Consider the following 16413-nt stretch of genomic DNA (forward strand, 5'->3'; position numbering starts at 1 on the left):
CATCTCACACCAGTTAGAATGGCAATCATTAAGAAGTCAGGAAACAACAGGTAGAAGTCAGGAAACAACAGGTGCTGGAGAGGATGTGGAGAAATAGGAACACTTTGACACTGTTGGTGGGACTGTAAACTAGTTCAACCATTGTGGAAGTCAGTGTGGCAATTCCTCAGGGATCTAGAACTAGAAATACCATTTGACCCAGCCATCCCATTACTGGGTATATACCCAAAGGACTATAAATCATGCTGCTATAAAGACACATGCACACGTATGTTTATTGCGGCACTATTCACAATAGCAAAGACTTGGAACCAACCCAAATGTCCAACAATGATAGACTGGATTAAGAAAATGTGGCATATATACACCATGGAATACTATGCAGCCATAAAAAATGATGAATTCATGTCCTTTGTAGGGACATGGATGAAATTGGAAATCATCATTCTCAGTAAACTATTGCAAGAACAAAAAACCAAACACCGCATATTCTCACTCATAGGTGGGAATTGAACAATGGGAACACATGGACACAGGAGGGGGAACATCACACTCTGGGGACTGTTGTGGGGTGGGAGGAGGGGGGAGGGATAGCATTGGGAGATATACCTAATGCTAGATGACGAGTTAGTGGGTGCAGCGCACCAGCATGTCACATGTATACATATGTAACTAACCTGCACGTTGTGCAGCACATGTACCCTAAAACTTAAAGTATAATTAAAAAAAAAAAACAGTTAAAGAATTAGAATAAGCTTTTCTTAGAATGTAATTTTTTAAGATTTTTTTCTTTATAAAGTTATTTTATAAATGCTTAAAATAAAGTGATCTCATCTTAAATTGAAACGCTGTATTTCAGATACAGGTACACCTAATGTTAGTAAGAAGGGTTTTTACTTACAGATAATTTGGTGATAATAAAAATCTTCAGTAAACTTTGCTAAGACTTTTAAAAAAACTTTATGACTAACTCTGTGATTTTTCCAGTGTTAAAAGGAGTCCAAGTTGATTCTAAAATCAAAGAACAGACAGAAGTTCAAGTGGGTTGTAAACTTGGCAAAAACATGTTTTACCAAGAAAAAAGGAAAACGAATCCCATCTAAAAATCTGTGACTATGTGTATGCATCTTTGGGCTTTCTTTTTGTAAAAGCAAAGTTCTTTAAAAAAGAATCATAACATCACATAAAGTAATGAAATATACTTTGTGTGACTAAAGATATTAAAATTGCTTTTTAAAATTAGGCCAACTGCATAACTCCTTTTGAAGAGTTCATTGGAAGTAAGTCACCTAGTGACCATAATCATGCTTTAACTTTGGGTGTGTAACCTTATGTTCTAAGAAGTGTCACTGATAACTTTTAAAATTATCATAATTAATCTGGTGCTACTTAGATAGAAGTAAGTTTTTCCACTATATTTCTGTTTGCATTTTACTATTTCCTTTCTGTAGTATGCTTCCCTTTGCTGTCATGAATATCACAAAGATGGATACAACTGTTTAATTTTATATTTTTCCTGCAGTAGTTATTCAGAATTTCTCTTCTGAATAGTTTTTAGCATTTGAATCAAAACAGTTTTTGACATGTCGGTGACACCATGCTGTAAAGGAGGAGTCAGTGCTTCTGGATCCCCAAAGGGACTTAGTTTTAAATGTGCCCCAAAACTCTTGTTGTGGCAGTTTTCATCTTTATAAGGGCTACTACTACACATGCTCAGAGTTCATTCTCAGAACATTAGCCTATAAACTTTGAAAGAGCAGAGGCACAGTCTTAGTCTCCATTATATCCCCTAATCTAGCACATTGCCTAACACACAGTAAGCACCCAACAGAAAAATGTTTGTGGGATAAACAAATAAATATAGCAAGCTTTCTTCTAGAAAGTGGATGGTCACCCAGCTTGAAGATTATTTATTTTATTTCAATGCTTAGGCAGTATGCCTTATGAATTATGTATGTCTAAAACACATATGTTGAGGAAGGTGTTCTGGAGTATTTCTTATTACTATGAAATACAATTCAAAAGCACTCCTAGTGTTTTCCATTACCATCTATTTTATCCTTATTTGGATTTTGTCCACTGGAGAAGCTCCTCAATGGCTGGGCTGTGTCTTTCAGTATTCCCCGTTGTCCACGCAGTGCCTGGCACAGAGCAGCCAATCAATCAGTAAATTATTGTTACATGAATAAGTGAGACTACATCAAATAATTTTATCAAAATTTAAAATGGGTTGGAATCAGTAAAAAGTAATATTGGTGATGCAAACAAAAAAGAGTGACATCATGGAAGATATTCTTTAGAGAATCATCAAAATGTAAGTGAAGACCAGACATGGTGGCTCATGCCTATAATCCCAGCTCTTTGGGAGGTCAAGGCAGGAGGATCACTGGAGCCCAGGAGTTCAAGACCAGCCTGGGCAACATGGCAATACCCCATCTCTACAAAAAAATAAGAAATTAGTCCAATGGGATGGTGCACACCTGTAGTCCCAGCTTCTCAGGAGGCTGAGGCAGGAGGATTGCTTGAGCCCAGGAGGTCATGGCTACACAGTGAGCTGCGATCATTCCACTGCAATCCAGCCTGAGCAACAGAGCAAGACACTGTCTCAAAAAAAAAAAAAAAAAATTCAGTAAACAGGTCAGAAATGAAAGTGACTAAACTTGACAGAATGGAAAGCAGTGTCTCAATCCTCTGCACATCTTTCTTCTAAGCTTGGGTGGTTTATGTCCCTAAAAACAAAAACTTCCTTTTTATTAAAAAGGAGATAAATTGGAATTAAAATGAAAAGATACAATTTTAAGTGAATACTAAGTTGTCTGGTTATTGTACTATGAGTATCATTCAGGCAGGAAAGAGCATATCCAAAAGGGTTTAACTGAAGAGAGTTTTAGAAAGGGGCTATTTACTGAAGTGGGTGGGATTCAAGGAACCAACAAGAAATGTGGAAGTACCTCAAGGTTAATAAGAGCAGAAAGTCTTTGTCACCCCAGGCCTAAAAAAGCAGAGGGAGCCGACTACTGGAGCCTGTGAAAGTTGGAGCCTGAGGAGAGAGACCTCTCAAAAAGAGCTCTCACAATAAAGGACGGCAGCCATTTTCAAAAAGTGCCCTGAAGGAGGGAGTGGTCAATAAATAATCCATGTTCTTTCTTCTGCCCTTCAATCTCCTACTCCTACCGGTGCCTCCCATTGATGGAACACAAGAGAAAGCCTGGAGCACAGGCAGGGCAGAGAATGATCAGAATAGAAGGTAACAGGTGCAAGGAAGGACAAATAGACAATAGCCAACAAATGACTGGTCTCCCTGAGAATGCCTTCTGACTCTGATGGAGCCAGGAATCCCACATCTGTCCCCCAGAATGCAGCTAGGAAGAGAAACACAAGCGTGATTCCTTTTTTTTTTTTTTTTTTGAGGAGTCTCGCTCTGTCACTCAGGATGGAGTACAGTGGCGCGACCTCAGCTCACTGCAAGCTCTGCCTCCCGGGTTCACGCCATTCTCCTGCCTCAGCCTCCCCAGCAGCTGGGACTACAGGCGCCCGCCACCACGCCCCGCTAATTTTTGTATTTTTAGTAGAGACAGGGTTTCACCGTGTTAGCCAGGATGGTCTCAATCTCCTGACCTTGTGATCCGCCCGCCTCGGCCTCCGAAAGTGCTGGGATTACAGGCGTGAGCCACCGCGCCCGGCCTGAGCGTGATTCTTGATGGAAACTTTAGTTCTTCAGCTTGGTAACTACGAAACGTGAGGAACTGGGCTGCCTTGTAAAAGCACTATTTCTTCTTACTGTCTGAACATTTGATGTAATCCCTGCCAATCAACCAGTGGACTCAACAAGGACAATGTTTCCTCCCAGCTAGCTTCACAAGAGGAAAAAACAAAAACAAAAAAACATTTGGACTGGTTATCACTAGAACTGTGGTACTTGAATCAGTAGAAAAATTAAAGTCTCCAAAAAAATTGGCATTACAAAATTTGAAACCTATCTATTGTCTCAAGTGGTCATGGGACATTGTTCACTTAGCCCTGGAAACTTCTATCCTTCTATTTCTGTAAAATATGAGTAAGCACTGGATCTAAATTAAAATTTGTCATTGCACTCTTCCAGGACATTGCATGCACATTTGCTATTCAAAATCGGATCTGCCCTCCTTTTTGTCTCAGGAATATCCACTAAGTATCTATGTAGACAAAGAAGATATGTGTGTTTAAACAACACAGTCTTTATAGATTCATATAAATGTTCTGTTTCAGAAATATTTAATTGGATTTAGATTCTAACTTCCTTCATTCCAAGTCCCTGCATTACCAAACCCATGATTACTCCATGCCACGAAGCTCCAGGCACAATGGCCTGTTTTCCTTCCCCTGGACAGAAACACAGCTTGTAGGGAGGGGGAATAGAAACAGTTATCATTAGGTTGTGCCCTCTGAACATATTACTCTAAAGGATATTTTTCAACAATTTTTAAGGTAGTATTTTGATATGACAGTTTTTAAGAAAATGATGTGAAAAGATGCTAGAGGAAGCAGTGCGAATTTTATCTTTCAAAATACAATGGTCAGACCATGGGTCCAATAGAGAATGTTTTCCTTGCTCACTCACCTCTCAAAAAGCATCCTCATATTAGATGCCAGAAGATAGTGGAGGTGCATAGTTGTATTTTAAAGTAGACATTTTGCAACTCACGAATTGTGTGCCTTTCAAGTTGTCATATGAAGCAACATTTCAGATAAGAAAGGCCTCAGGAAATACAGCATCCATATATTCTTCCTGAAAAAGAAATGTCAAAGATGTACACCAGTGTACTGAATTAGGAAGTCTTGCTTAAAAGGACAGGTAAGGCAAAGTCTAAAGAATTGTAAAATATACAAACACGATATAAATATAATAAATATCATGAATATTTTTAAAAGAGAAGAAACACACACAAAATTGCTAGATCTAAAATCCTAGATTATATCATAGAAAGCTGAATGACAGAAGAAAATGAAATTGTCAACAAATACTGATTAATTGGGGAGTTAATAGGTACTTGTTTAATTCTTGGTGTTTGAAATATGTTTGAATTTTTGATGTTACTACTAATTAAATTTAAAATCATAGTATTTGTTTTATGTGTTCTAAATTACCAGAGGAAAAGAGGCAATCAAAGAAAATATAGTCTACTTGGCAAAAAAAAAAAAAAAAATTGAAAATTAATCATATTAGTAATACTACCAAATATTGAGTGCCAGGAACTATGCTAAGTGTTTTACATTATCTCCTTTAATCCTCACTTAAGTCTCTGAGATAACAATTTATGATGCAGTTCAAAATCAGGCCTACTTAAATGTGAAGTTATACTCTGTCTTTATTAATACATCAGTAGGATGACAAATAGATTAAAACTTGTGTCCCAATTCTCATTGATTAGTATTAGCTATTAGTAATGTTGAACTAAGAAAGATTCTGAGTCTGAATTTCAGCTCAGCAGAAAAGACTGGATTATGGATTATTAGTGATGCCTACTTTCAGAACAACAGGGAAGATTTGCATGGAGTATGTCACATATTGACTCTACCAATCAGTTATAAAAATAGATATAAAATTACAAACAATAAGGCTAAATATATAGCTTATGAAAATAGTTATAGATGGAATAAATGAACCTACAAAGAAAAAGACTCAAAAGATCATTAAGAAATTTTATCCACATTTAAAATAAAGAATCAAAGAGATGTTAAAAGCAAAATGAATGGGCAAAATATATCAAAAAGTATGTCAATGAAAACAAAAAGAAAACAGGAATTACAACATTATTAGATAGTGCTGAATTCAAGAAAAAAATACATACAAAAATGTATGAAATAAGGCCAAAGCTAGGATGAGAGGTAGAAACAGTCTTTTTAGAGAATATAGAATGAACATAAATTGTTCAGTTGGTGACGTTAGAAAAACAAGTTATTAACTCAAGAAGTAGGTATCCCAAAATATCAATAACTATTGAAGAAATTAAAAGTTTTTAAAAAGTTTCATCTTTTAAGGTATACCATTGTCAGCAGTTTTATGGCTAAGCTCTTTTAACATTGTAAGAAAATAATACTACCTAAGCCTTCCGAACTGCTGAAGAGCAGATAAAAAAAAAGAGAAACCTATCAATTGTTTTTTACAGAAGTGGCACAATTATGCTACCAAAATCTGGGGGAAAAAGGCATGTGCTCACAAACACATATGCGTGCGTGCGCACACAGACGCACAAATCATAATTTTTGATAAGAAAAATTCACATCATATGAAAAGAAACAAGATATAAAATGTGTATTAGGATTATTATTTTACAAAACACAGACATATAAATGTGCACAAACAAAATGCCCTAAATACATAGAAATATTTTAGTCATTTTCTTACATGGTTAGGTTATAATGATCTTTATTTTTTATTTATGATTTTTTATTTTTCCAAATTTTCTTTACCACCTTGTATTACTTCTATAATACTGAAAAGCAAGAGTATTGAGCCAAAGATAAGTTAATTTTACAGAAGCGGATTTTTCTTTAATAATGAAGGAAGGTTATTTTGACTGAAGAACAAAGGGACTGCTAGACCTGGAGCAACGGAAGGAAGGAAAGAAGGGAGGAAGAAAGGAAGGGAAGAATACCTAGGCTGTAAGACCTTGAAACCAAAACCTCAGGAGAGTGCTAATGGAAGTAATTAAAATGTTAACGTAGAAATCTTCATAGGATAGAGACTCTTCTGCCTGAGACTTTTGGCATAGAAAAATAATTGTCTCAGGATTATTTTCAATAACTACTAATATTTTCAGTCTTTCTCCGGTTTTAGGATGAGAGTCAAGATACATATAAGCTCCGTGATGGCAGGTATCTTTGTTGATGCCGGCTGACCAGTGTCTAGCACAGCATAGGACCCTGCAGGGCCCAGTGACCACCTGTTAGGAATGAAGGTTTCCAGTAGAAGGTTCCACCATGCTCTTTCCCTGTGGCTTATTCTCTTCAGAATATTAACAGTGACTTGTCCTACAGCAAGAATGTTTTTCAATGCCATAGACAACACAAATCAATTTCAGAATGAAGATTAAAATTATCCTTGACAGAGGCAGGGCATGGTGGCTCACACCTGTAATCCCAGCACTTTGGGTGGCTGAGGCAGGTGGATCATGAGGTCAGGTGATCAAGACCATCCTGGCTAACACGGTGAAACTCCATCTCTACTAAAAAAACAAAAAATTAGCCAGGCGTGGTGGCACGTGCCTGTAGTCCCAGCTACTTGAGAGGCTGAAACAGGAGAATTGCTTGAACCCGGGAGGCAGAGTTGCAATGAGCCGAGATTGTGCCACTGCACTCCAGCCTGGGTAACAGAGCGAGACTCCTTCTCAAAAAATAAATAAATAAATAAATAAATAAATAAATAAATAAATAAATAAAAATTATCCATGACAGGATGGAACCATGGTCCCAAACAAGCTAGATCAAATTTCACAAGGATATAAACTAAACCATTCACTTAGGTTTCTAAACATTTATTTATTGATTTCAAAATAGAGACTGATATCAGTGTAACCGAACACTGGGAACACAACTTCTGACTAAACTAACACAACCTTAGGCTGTGTGTATGGAAGTGAAATCTAGCAGCAGGAAAAGAGCAGTCCTCCTCCTTTCCATGTTGGTCAGACCGTCATCCCTACTACTGAAGCCCAGCTGGGTGACAGGTTTTACAGCAAGCATTAAGTAAGAGCCTATTCAAAAGTACAAGACACAAACAGCCTGAAAAGCCTGCCCTGTGAGAGCTGATTTAAAGGGTCTGGGGAGATTTTTATTTTTATTTATTTATTTATTTATTTATTTATTTGAGACAGAGTCTCGCTCTGTCGCCAGGCTGGAGTGCTGTGGCGCGATCTTGGCTCACTGCAACCTCCGACTCCCTGGTTCAAGTGATTCTCCTGCCTCAGCCTCCCGAGTAACTGGGATTACAGGTGGGCACCACCATGCCCAGCTAATTTTTGTATTTTTAGTAAAGACAGGGTTTCACCATGTTGGCCAGGCTGGTCTCTATCTCCTGACCTCGTGATGTGCCTGCCTCAGCCTCCCAAAGTGCTGGGATTACAGGCGTAAGCTACCGCGACCGGCCAGGTCTGGGGAGATTTACGCTGAGGAGAAAGGCCTGGAGAGTCCAAGTGAGCTGTCTTTGGGAAAGGAGTTCGACACATTCTGCACTACTCCAAGGAGCAGAGCTATGACCGACAAATGTAAAATGCTAAGGTAGAGGTGGCCAATACAAAGACGAATTTCCTAAAACGTATGATGCTCTCTGACCAGATAGGAGTCATTGCTTGTCACCAAAAGTGAGTAAGCACTAGCTAAATGACCATCTATAAGGAGTGTTCTGGAAGGGAGGTGGCACCATCCCGTCTTTCAACCTGGGGAACATAGAGAGGTTTTGTTTGTTCTACAAAACATTGAAAATTAATTTTGTAAAATGCCTTAGAAGGAACAACTGCTCTCTGGTCTGAACAATTCACACTACCGCCCATTGTCCTGAAGCCTAGCTGTTTCACATATTTATGCCACCTGCCCAGCTCTTAAAGGCATTGGCATTTGCCTAATCTCTAATGTCCATTCCAACTCTAGGCTAACTTGCTTGGTGACTCAGCTTCACCACAGAGCTGTCACAGAATTTTGTACCATTTGGAGGACAGAAGAGATAGGAACTTGACCATAAAATAGTTAAAGTAGAATTGATTGATGAAGACAGTTAACTTTAAACAGTCTGAGGTTGAAACATTTCTCTTGCTCTACACAACTTTATCACACTTCACACCCCATCACCTCTTTGCTTTTTCTCCCTCTTCCCATGTAACTTTCAATTTCATAGCTTCTGTGAACTCAGACTATTTTAAACATGAACTTTCCACCTAGAATTCAGAAGCTTTTATTACCAGACCAGCCCAGCCCAGAAAAGCAGGTTGACTTTTCTTACTAATTTTAGCAGTCCAAAGGTCCTTTGGCAGGGACCAGGTTCTTCCACTCTGTGGTTGGTGTAATGCTGCCATCTGGTGATTATTCCAACAAAGTGCCTGAGGCGTCTGTCTCCTCCTAGGCAGAAATGTTTCCCAACTTACAAGTCAGTAGAGTAGTCCTGTCCCAAGCAGGGTCCCCCTAATTGGGAGGGTAAAATTTATCTCCATGAAGACACTTGTGTGCTGAAAATGGTAATTTCTAATTAATATTAGTATTAACCATGATTATTAATAATGATATGAAGATTGGGTTATAACAGATAATATTAATAATGATGTCCTGCAGCAAAAATTTACATTTAACATTATGTAGCCTATATATTATTAGAAATATATTATTGGATATTATCCTTATTGCAACCCCACAAGTAACATAGTATTACCATATTCATTACTTTCCCTATGAGGGGACAGACTCAGAGAGAGTAAGAGGCAAGCTCCAGATCACACAGCCTCTAAGTAGGAGAGTCAGAATCAGACTCCAGTAGAGCAGGCTTCAAATTTTCTAGATGGTTCAGCATGGAGCCTAACTAGATTTCAGTAGCATCCAGTGTACAGAAGTGGACCCCCTTAAGCTATGGGATAGGCAGGATGGGGGAACCAGCAGTCTAAGGAGGCATGAAAAAAATTGTGCAGGGCTTGGTGGTGGTGAAGGATTCCATTTACACAACTGGTTTGGAACAGGATTCAGCCAGCAATAGAATGCTTAGGTGATAAGATCTAGCTGGAGGAAAAGGACTGGTAGGTGCCAGGTGGGAAGTCAAGGCCCCACTGGAGCAGAGTAAGGAAGAACTGTGGCTCCTTCGGCATATTGAGTGCCTAGGGAAAATGCCACTGAGGGTAATGAGACGTCTCAAGTTCCCCCAGTCTTGGCTTAGCTAGCTGAAGGAACTGGGTGGGGTGGGATAAGCCAGGCGTGCTGGTACCACTGCCATTACTCTTGCCAGATGCCATATTGCCTTCCCTAAAGGCAATGTATTACATCTTAGGTGTGATATGTTGTATTACATATTAGGTGTGAGGGTGTGGGAGTGATAAATGATGTATTTGTCTGTTTGTTTAATAATCCATCATGGCCATTCTGAGCTAGGTGATTTCTCATCCTTTGTCTCATTTAATTTCTACGACCCTAAGGGAATATTTAGAATTTGGAAATCCTACATCTAGATGTGCATAGTCTAGTTGTTGAGAAGCTACTCTATAAAGAGAAAGGATTTTTAGCCTCTTGAAGAAACTAAACCATCAGTAACCTGGCCCACATTTTGCTTGGTGAATCTCTCAAAACGATTGACATGCAGGCATTTCACTTCTAACACAAACACAAGATAAAGAAGCCTCTACACCTGAGAGAACTATGCCCAGTTCCACCATTTGATCTCATCATTCAAGTGAGGTTCCCAATGTCTGATTTTTTATTGCTTGAGTTTCAAACATTGGTTTGTTTTTTGTGCTTTACACACAAGTACAGTTAATGAAAGGCAACAGTTATATCACAAGTATACCTCTTTTGGAGGAAATTACTCTTTCTACCTTTTAGGGACCCTTTGTAGTTGTTTATTTTCATTTGGACCAGTGTATTAGGCCATTCTCATGCTGCTATGAAGAAATACCCAAGACTGGGTAATTTATAAAGAAAAGAGGTTTAAATGAGAACACATGGACACAAGGAGGGGAACACCACACATTGGGGCTTGTAAGGGGAGGGTGGTCGTCAGAGGAGAGCAACAGGAAAAATAGCTAATGCATGCCAGGCTTAATACCTAGGTGACTGGCCGATAGGTGCAGCAAACCACCATGGCACAAGTTTACCTATGTAATAAACCTGCACATCCTGCACACGTACCCTGGAACTTAAAATAATTTTTTTTAAAAAAAGAAAAGAGGTTTAATTGACTCACAGTTCTGTGTGGCTGCTGGGGAGGCCTCAGGAAACTTACAATCACGGCAGAAGGCACTTTTTCACAGGGCAGCAGGAGAGAGAATGAGAGCTAGCAGGGGAAATGCCAGATGCTTATAAAACCATCAGATCTCATGAGAACTCACTCACTGTCACAAGAATAGCATGGGGGTGGGAAACCACCCCCATAATTCAATTACCTCCCACCAGGTCCCTCCCATGACATGTGGGGATTATGGGAACTACAATTCAAGATGAAATTTGGGTGGGGACACAGCTATGCCATATCAACCAGACTGGTATAAACCAGCCAGCACATGGACAAATGGGCTCTAACATATCACTCTGTCCTAGTGTTCTAACGTATAATTTCATCCATTCATTGTAAGAGGGTTAATAGCAAACATTGCATATGAAGCTTATATTCAAGAATAGTAACTGCTTGGAGATTGTTTGAAAAGTTGAAATAATAATAATGATGTATGGAGAGTCCTTCACAGTTTGTTGTACAAATCTTGCATCAAAACATATAGAAAAAGCAATAGGTTCCAAAGTCTGTCTTGTCCATCTTTTACCAAGGCTCAACCTCTTCTGCTGAATATCTTTGGTTCCCCTAATGCCTATATAGTCTGGGAGTGGGAGTGAGAAGTGGAAATTAGTCCTGTCTCACGCTCTGCTATCCCATACTTTGTCTACTGCAGAGGCCTCTGGAGTACTAACAGGCTGTGGGCCCAGAAGCACATAAAGGGATCTTCTTTTTTTAATTTTATTATTATTATACTTTAAGTTTTAGGGTACATGTGCACAACGTGCAGGCTTGTTACATATGTATACATGTGCCATGTTGGTGTGCTGCACCCATTAACTCATCATTCAGCATTAGGTATATCTCCTAATGCTATCCCTTCCCCCTCCCCCCACCCCACAACAGTCCCCAGAGTGTGATGTTCCCCTTCGTGTATCCATGTGTTCTTATTGTTCAATTCCCACCTATGAGTGAGAACATGAGATGTTTGGTTTTTCGTCCTTGTGATAGTTTGCTGAGAATGATGGTTTCCAGCTTCATCCATGTCCCTACAAAGGACATGAATTCATCATTTTTTATGGATGCATAGTATTCCATGGTGTATATGTGCCACATTTTCTTAATCCAGTCTATCTTTGTTGGACATTTGGGTTGGTTCCAAGTCTTTGCTATTGTGAATAGTGCCACAATAAACATACGTGTGCATGTGTCTTTATAGCAGCATGATTTATAGTCCTTTGGGTATATACCCAGTAATGGGATGGCTGGGTCAAATGGTATTTCTAGTTCTAGATCCCTGAGGAATGGCCACACTGACTTCCACAATGGTTGAACTAGTTTACAGTCCCACCAACAGTGTAAAAGTTTTCCTATTTCTCCACATCCTCTCCAGCACCTGTTGTTTCCTGACTTTTTAATGATCGCCAGTCTAACTGGTGTGAGATGGTATCTCATTGTGGTTTTGATTTGCATTTCTCTGATGGCCAGTGATGATGAGCATTTTTTCATGTGTCTTTTGGCTGCATGAATGTCTTCTTTTGAGAAGTGTCTGTTCATATCCTTCACCCACTTTTTGATGGGGTTGTTTGTTTTTTCTCGTAAATTTGTTTGAGTTCATTGTAGATTCTGGATATTAGCCCTTTGTCAGATGAGTAGATTGCAAAAATTTTCTCCCATTTTGTAGATTGCTTGTTCACTCTGATGGTAGTTTCTTTTGCTGTGCAGAAGCTCTTTAGTTTGATTAGATCCCATTTGTCAGTTTTGGCTTTTGTTGCCACTGCTTTTAGTGTTTTAGACATGAAGTCCTTGCCCATGCCTATGTCCTGAATGGTATTGCCTAGGTTTTCTTCTAGGGTTTTTATGGTTTTAGGTCTAACATGTAAGTCTTCAATCCATCTTGAATTAATTTTTGTATAAGGTGTAAGGAAGGGATCCAGTTTCAGCTTTCTACATATGGCTAGCCAGTTTTCCCAATACCATTTATTAAATAGGGAATCAGGAAGTTCGTGTGGAAAATTCTTCAGGATGGGCTGCCCACTCGACAGGTTATTAAGCAGAGGGGCTCCCACCCAAGTGTGCAGGGCCATTTGCAATAGTACTGAAAAAACATTTAAAGTTCTGCATTGAGCTTTTGAAAGGTTACTGCAAGAATCATCATGAATTTTGTACCCACAGTTGACATAAGGAGGAAAACGGGTGGTATTTTTGCTAACCCTAAAGGGAACTGAAAAGTTTTAATATGGATTGAACTAATTATAACAAAGGCAGTGAAGTCTTAAATATTACACTAGTAAATTTCTTATAATAAATATATAGTGAGTATACACTATTTCCTCTGACAACACTAAACAGCTGTTCTATTACTCAGGTTAAAGGCTGTGTAAAAGTCGCACATCAGAGTTAAAGGAAAATCTCTCAGGCAGCACCTTTTTCTACAAACTATTCAGTTTAATAACAGGTGTTTATGTTTGTAGACTCTTCTAGGTTTTTGTAATAAATCCCACACGACATTGTTAATTTTTTTTGTTTAAATAGTCAATTATCTTTTTTAAAGATGTAGATAATAAATAAATAAAATATTCAATGCTTACCCACATGATTTTTCCTTTCAATACCCTAAAGATGTTACTCAACTGTCTTCTTACTTGGATTATTTCCAATGAGAAATCTGCCATCCTTATCTTTGTTAACTCGATATGTAATGTTCGTTTTCTCTGGTTGATTTTAAGGGTTTTTATAAAAAGTCATTGGCGTTGGGTAATTTTTCTTTCTTTTGTTTTTCGTTTGTTTGTTTGTTTGAGATGGAGACTGGCTCTGTCACCCAGGCTGGAGTGGAGTGACCCAATCTCAGCTTACTACAACCTCCACCTCCCAGGTTCGAGCAATTCTTTTGCCTTAGCCTCCCAAGTAGCTGGGATTACAGGCACCTGCCACCACGCCCGCTAATTTTTGTATTTTTTAGTAGAGATGGGATTTCACCATGTTGGCCAGGCTGGTCTTGAACTCCTGACCTCAGGTGATCTGCCTGCCTCGGCCTCCCAAAGTGCTGAGATTACAAGAGTGAGCCACAGCGCCCAGCCAGTAATTTGATTTTCATGTGACTTGGTGTAGTTTTCTTCATGTTTCTGGTGCTTGGAGTTTGTTGGACTTTGTGAAACAAACTTTTCTTTGAAACATTTCTTCAAAAGCTTCCCCTCCTCTTTGGGATTTTTCAGTTACCTATACCTGAGGCTATTGGACTTGTCTCATCACTTGCTGATGCATTTTCGTTCTAAAAAGTATTTTCTTTTTTTAAATCTCTATGTTTCATTTGGGATAGCTTCTTATGACCATGTCTTCATGTCACTAATCTTTTCTTCTGCAGTCTCTAATCTGCTATATATATCCAGTATAAATTTTACTGGAGACATTGTTGTTTTCATCTCTAGACATTCAATTTGGTTTTTTTTTAATATCTTGCATATCTCCACTTAACATAGTTCATCTTTCCTCTAGCTTCTTGAACATACAGGATATAGTTTGTTTTTCTTTTGTTTGTTTGTTTTTGTTTTTTTTTTTTGAGACGGAGTCTCACTCTGTCTCCCAGGCTGGAGTGCAGTGGTGCAATCTCAGCTCACTGAAAGCTCTGCCTCCCGGGTTCATGCCATTCTCCTGCCTCAGCCTCCCAAGTATCTGGGACTACAGGTGGCTGCCACCATGCCTGGCTAATTTTTTGTGTTTTTAGTAGAGACGGGGTTTCACTGTGTTAGCCAGGCTGGTCTTGAACTCCTGACCTCGTGATCTGCCTGCCTCGGCCTCCCAAAGTGCTGGGATTACAGGCGTGAGCCACTGTACCCAGGATATAGTTTTAATAAATGTTTTAATGCTCTTTCTTAATTGATAATTCTAAGATCTGCATTAGTCTTAGGGTGGTTTCAATTGATTTTTCTCCTCATAATGGATCATATGTTCCTGCTTCTTTGCACACCTATTATTTTTTAATATATGCCAGACATTTGGATTTTACCATATAGGTGGTAGATGGTACTATATTACCATAAATATTCTTTTGCTTATGTCTTGGACACAATTAAGTTACTTGGAAACAGTTTAAGTCTTTCAGGTCTTGCTTTTAAGGCTCATTAGGTGGGACCAGAGCAGTGGTCATTCTAAGGCTAATTATTTCTTACTCCTGAAGCAAGACACTTCTGAGTATTCTACCCCTCAATGTCCTGTGAAATAGGAGGTTTTGCATCTGGCTGGTGGGCACATTCCCTATTCCAGGCTCTGGATGAGTACTGGGCAGTGTTTCCCCTGATCCTTTCTGATGGTTCTCTTCCCAGCTTTTGGTGGTTTCTCACATGCATGAGCTCATCAGTACTCAGCTGAATACTCAAGAGAGACCGTCTAGAGTTCTCTCTGTGTGCAGCTCCTTCCTCTCCTCTATGTGCCCTTTGAACTCTAGCTGGCTTAGTCTTTTTGGACTCCTAGCTCTGTTTCCTCAGCTTCAAGTGTCTGCAGGGCTCAGCCTGGGTTCCCCCTTCTCATGCCAAGACCTGTAAACTCTCTCAAAGCGCTAAGCTGGGTAACTATAGGGTTCATATCACTTGTTCCTGTTTCTCAAGGACTGCTGTCTGTAACTGTCTGAGGTCCACTGTCTCGAAAACCTTTTTTTTTTTTTTTCACATATCTTGTCTAGTTTTTCAGTTGGTTCGGGTAGGAGGAAAAATCTAGTCCCTATTACTACAGCTTTCCAGAAGCAGAAGTCTCATTTAGATCTATGACTTGCAAATATTTTCTATTTTTTTACCCTTAACTATGTAACAAGAGGCAATGGCTAGGTCAAAAATATGCATTCTCAAAATTTTGCTCAAAGTTTCTCAGTCTCTCTAGGATTGAGCTATTTTAAAATGTATGCCCTCTGATTTTTAGCTTTTAGTTATGTTTGAGGCTGAATTAAAGAATATGGAGTTTATAATGTTTAATTATACAAAATTGAGCCATTACTTTCTCTTGACTTTGGCCTCAGGCTGAGGTAGCTGGGGTTTGGGCTGGGTTGGCCACCTCTGAGACTGTCTCCACTTGCTGTCTTTGCTCAGACACATGGACCGTTAAGGCTCTCAGGCATTGTTGTCTACAGGGAGAAGAATGATGCTGCTCTTGTGAGTGGAACTGTCCTTCAAGGTGAGGTCCAGCAGAGATCTAAGCAGAGGCTGGGATCATTTCCCTCCCTTGAACTCTTCGTCAGCAGTTGTTCAAGCAAAGGCAAATCCCCTATTTATCACTTAGGTACCAAATACTCAAGCATTGTATCTATGGACAATCAACTGTTTCCTCTTAATTCACTTCCCAGACACATACCTAATCTCCCAGGACAGACAAGGCTCCTCCCTCTGCTCCTTGTATTCTAAGGAGGCCACCTTGCAACCCCCTTCCTCCTGAGAGACTTCCTATTAGAGCCTATACTGTGGTATAACTGAAAGCATTTCTCATTA

At 39.2% G+C, this 16413-nt stretch overlaps 2 protein-coding genes across 2 annotated transcripts in view; one reads left to right on the forward strand and one right to left on the reverse strand.

Annotated features, from left to right (window-relative positions):
• ITPRID1 (ITPR interacting domain containing 1) overlaps window positions 1–16413 on the forward strand; it is a 100868-nt gene that overhangs the window by 72205 nt on the left and 12250 nt on the right. The gene's annotated exons all lie outside the window — the stretch shown is intronic.
• Window positions 1–16413, reverse strand: part of PDE1C (phosphodiesterase 1C) — a 703814-nt gene that overhangs the window by 8267 nt on the left and 679134 nt on the right. The window contains exon 22 of the mRNA XM_063708446.1: window positions 4601–4768. The gene's annotated coding sequence lies outside the window, so the exon portion shown is untranslated. The remainder of the gene's footprint in view (window positions 1–4600; window positions 4769–16413) is intronic.

Source organism: Gorilla gorilla, chromosome 6 (genome assembly GCF_029281585.2).
Source record: "Gorilla gorilla gorilla isolate KB3781 chromosome 6, NHGRI_mGorGor1-v2.1_pri, whole genome shotgun sequence".
NCBI lineage: Eukaryota > Metazoa > Chordata > Mammalia > Primates > Hominidae > Gorilla > Gorilla gorilla.